The 4,193-nt window shown below is 48.7% G+C and overlaps 1 long non-coding RNA gene across 1 annotated transcript in view; it reads left to right on the forward strand.

Annotated features, from left to right (window-relative positions):
• Positions 1 to 3,617, forward strand: part of LOC121014907 (uncharacterized) — a 29,621-nt gene extending 26,004 nt beyond the window's left edge. Inside the window, exon 8 of the long non-coding RNA XR_005783500.1 lies at positions 2,949 to 3,617. This is a non-coding gene — a long non-coding RNA (uncharacterized LOC121014907). The remainder of the gene's footprint in view (positions 1 to 2,948) is intronic.
• The last annotated feature ends 576 nt before the right edge of the window (positions 3,618 to 4,193 follow it).

A 4,193-nucleotide genomic window follows, 5' to 3' on the forward strand; every position in this document is an offset into this window, starting at 1 on the left:
GGTGTGCCCGACTTAGTAGGAAAGGGAGGGGAGGAAGGCCTCCAGTGGGAAGAGCAAACAGGTTTCTTTAGGAAAGACAAATCATTTTTAGGAAAACAAACAGGAGATAAGAAGTCTGAGATAATGTTCATCTATGCAGGTGTGAGTGGTCTTTCTGTCTTCTTCATGGCCATGCCACGAGACTCTCCCAGACAGGATTTTCCGTAGGTTTACCCCTGATCTCTCTGCTGGGATTAGTAGTCCACCCCCCGCCCCAGGGGGGGGGGATTCATTTTCCCAGAAGTTGCTGCTTTTTGTCAGGTAAGGCAAGCTTTGAGGAGGCTTCTTTCTATATCCATTAGATCAAAGGTCTTGAGTTTAAAATAATCTTCATACTGGGGGAGCCTGGGTGCTCAGGTCGTAATCTCACGGTTTGTGAGTTCGAGCCCCGCATGGGACTCTGTGCTGACAGCTCAGAGCCTGGAGCCTGCTTCGGATTCTCTGTCTCCCTCTCTCTGTCCCTCCCCTGCTCACACTCGGTCTCTCTGTATCTCAAAAATAAACATTAAAAAAATTTTAAGTCATCTTCAGACTAATTCCGGGGTTCTGAGTGGTTCCCCAACAGTCTCAAGCTCCTTCCTGTTTTTTTTTTTTTAATGTTTATTTATTTTTGAGAGAGACACAGAGTGTGAGCTGAGAAGGAGCAGAGAGAGAGAGGGAGACACAGAACGAGAAGCAGGCTCCAGGCTCTGAGCTGTCAGCACAGAGCCCGACGTGGGGCTCGAACCCACGAACCGTGAGATCATGACCTGAGCCGAAGTCCGGCGCCCAACCGACCGAGCCACCCAGGGACCCCAAGCTCCTTCCTGGTTTAAATTTTTTTTTTTTTAACGTTTATTTATTTTTGAGACAGAGAGAGACGGAGCATGAACGGGGGAGGGTCAGAGAGAGGGAGACACAGAATCCGAAACAGGCTCCAGGCTCTGAGCCGTCAGCACAGAGCCTGACGCGGGGCTCGAACTCACGGACCGTGAGATCCTGACCTGAGCTGAAGTCGGCCTCTTAACCAACCGAGCCACCCAGGCGCCCCATCCTTCCTGGTTTTAAAAAGAAAGTAAAAAAGTGGACACCTGTCGAGAGTAGAATTGTCTTCCGACGGCAGCTCAGTGGCTAGCAGTAAATGTAGTCCAACCCATACTCCCCAGAAAAGATGTTCATTAGTTACCAGTCAGCTCTAAAGCTACCAGAGCACCGGGTTTCACTGCAGGTGTGATGGTTGGCAAAAGTGAACTGAGTTGTCCTGAAGAGTAAAGCTGTAGTATAACAACGAAAGTGCGTGAGAAAATGAGCTCACCCAGGTGAGCAAGGACACTGCTTTCTTGGTGGGGAAATTGTTATGCCTTGTCAGAGAATAATTAGTTACTTAAAAGCCAGTTTTCTGCCTTAAAGAGAGGAAGTTTCCGTATGATTATCCCTGGGCAGGGTCGGTTTCCCACCTACCTTATCTTTAGTATCTTCCTTTTTTTTATTAAAAATTTTTTTACTGTTTATTTATTTTTGAGACAGAGAGAGACAGAGACAGAGAGACAGAGTGACAGTGGGGGAGGGGCAGAGAGGGAGACACAGAATCCTAAGCAGCTCCAGGCTCGCGCTGTCAGCACAGAGCCCGACGTGGGGCTTGAATCCATGAACCGTGAGATCATGACCCGAACCAAAGTCGGACGCTTAACCACTGAGCCGCCCAGGCACCATTTTTTAATCCCTTCCTAAGTTCCCTCCGTGCAGAAATACAACACAAGGCTTTCAGACACGTAAGTATCAATTCAGCCTAGAGACACCCTGTTGGGCAGGTACAACTGATCTCCATTTGCAGAGGAGCCTGGAAAAACGGAGGCTAAACTTCCTTTTATTTTCAGTGAAGAAAAGGCCCTGATCCGGTGCAAGCATTGACTCTATCTGTGGTTCTCGAAGTTCTATTACTTCGGGGCCGCGTCCTTGGTCAGCATCGGCCAAGACGCTCACAGGACCGCTGCTGCCAGAGGGCCAGGACTTTAAGGATGAAATGAGAGGCCTCGCGAAGGCCCAGGGTGCCAGGAAAGGGCGGCAGCGAGAGCCGGACAGGAAGAGCTGAGGATGGTTCGTGCATCACACGTCCGTCCGGACAGACGCGAAGCAGCCCCTGGACGGTAGACGGGCTGCAGAGGGAAAGCCAGCGCGTCAGGATGGGGACACGCGCTCTGCGCTCCGTGAAGCCGGCCTTCTTCCCCTCGGGTCTCAGATCTCCCCTCAGGCCGCAGGGTCACATGTGGCCTCGAGGAGGATGGGGTCTCAGGGAGCCACTTGCCGGACAGGTATTTCCAGAGGCGCAGGGAACAAATCACCACACGCTCGCTCTCGGTTGTGGAACGGTAAGAAAAATCAGGGAAGGGAAGAATGAGAAGAAGTGCTGAGCGGACACATTCGGAAGTTGAGAAAATAAATGTTTTCAAAGAGGATAATTTAGGGGCCCCCCGGGGCGGTTGAACATCTGACTTCGGCTCAGGTCATAATCTCACAGTTCGTGAGTTCGAGCCCCGCCTCGGGCTCTGTGCTGTCAGCGCGGAGTCTGCTTAGGATTCTCTTTCCTTCTCTCTCTGCCCCTCCCCCACTCACACTTGCTCTCTCTCACAAAATAAATAAACATTAAATAAATAAATAAATAAATAAGGATAATTTGGCTCATGAAGAACATTATTATCCGTGCCCCACAAATAAAGAAATCAACTGCAGATGAGAAGCAAATGCTTCCCCAATCCTCCTAAGTATGCAAGTTTTACTCCTTCAGAACTTGGTTTTCTAGGCTTTGATCTTATCATGGTTTTGATGCTTTGATTCCTTTCTCTCTTGTCTACTTATGATCAGACCTTTAAAAAGTTGTTCGACATAAACACTCCCCTTTTTCTGTTCTGGTTTTTTTTTTCACTTTGAAGCATAACATACATATGAATGTGAGCAATTATGAACATCCGCGTAACAACCTCTTGGAACAAGAAGCACATTAGCAACAAGTCCTGGGTACCTCCTGTTGAATCGACACTGTGCTGGGGACGCAGGACCTCCGCCTGACACCACAGAGGGACTGGCCGTTGACCCCGGTCCACGGGGCTGGTAGAGATCAGACTGCGATTCGGTGACTCACCAGCTGTGGAACTTCGGTCACTTTCCCTGCCTCGGAGCCTCGGTCTCCTCACACACGCCGTGTTGGAGGGACACCTATCTCATAAGCTTGTTTGCGGATTGAGCACGTGAGCCCTGCCTCGGTGCCACCCCAGCGGGCCTGAAGTCACGGTGTTTCAGCACACTAGGCTGCCGCCCTGGGCAGGTGTCTCTTCTCCATCCCCTCACCCACCATCAAGACCGAAAGTACACTGTTACAGCAGATAGCCCAGTGACTTTCAATGACGTTTGGTCAAAGGGAAAGGGGGATTTTGTGGTCACGATAGCTGGGAAGCAGTGCTGACTTCAATGGGAGGGACAGGGCCACGAAACACCGTGGAACGTGGAAAGCATGGCCCCCCCAAGAATGTCGTCAGCATCCCCTCTGAGAAACAAAGCCACGTCTGAGAGTCCAGAAGGGAATAAAAAAGGATTGAACAAGCCTTTGAACAGGTCTATCAATGCTTATATTCTATAACTACATAGTTGTCTCAGTGTCTAAATTCTATCATCTTTGTTACACTTTAAGACCATAATTTTCGGGGCGCCTGGGTGGCTCGGTTGAGCGTCCGACTTTGGCTCAGGTCATGATCTCGCAGTCTGTGAGTTTGAGCCCCACGTCCGGCTCTGTGCTGACAGCTCAGAGCCTGGAACCTGCTTCGGATTCTGTGTCTCCCTCTCTCTCTGCCCCTCCCCTGCTCACGCTCTGACTCTCTATCAAAAAATGAATAAATGTTAAAAAAAATTTTTTAAAAAAGACCATAATTTTCTATCCTGTTTGGAGAAGGAGACAGAAGAGCTGATCGTCTGTTTTTGTGTTTGTGGAAAAATACAAATAGAAAATAAGTTTGCTTAATGAAAACTTAAAGTGGAAAAGGCCCAAATATGGAGAGTGGGCTTAAAAAATTGGGGCACTCATTCATAAGTAATGTATTCTACAGCCATATAAAATCATAGCAAAGAAGACTCTTTTACTGACAGGAAAATATTAAAGTTATGTTGCTACATGAAAAAATAAG

Source organism: Herpailurus yagouaroundi, unplaced genomic scaffold (genome assembly GCF_014898765.1).
Source record: "Herpailurus yagouaroundi ecotype Mexico unplaced genomic scaffold, PumYag 203, whole genome shotgun sequence".
Taxonomy (NCBI): Eukaryota; Metazoa; Chordata; class Mammalia; order Carnivora; family Felidae; genus Herpailurus; species Herpailurus yagouaroundi.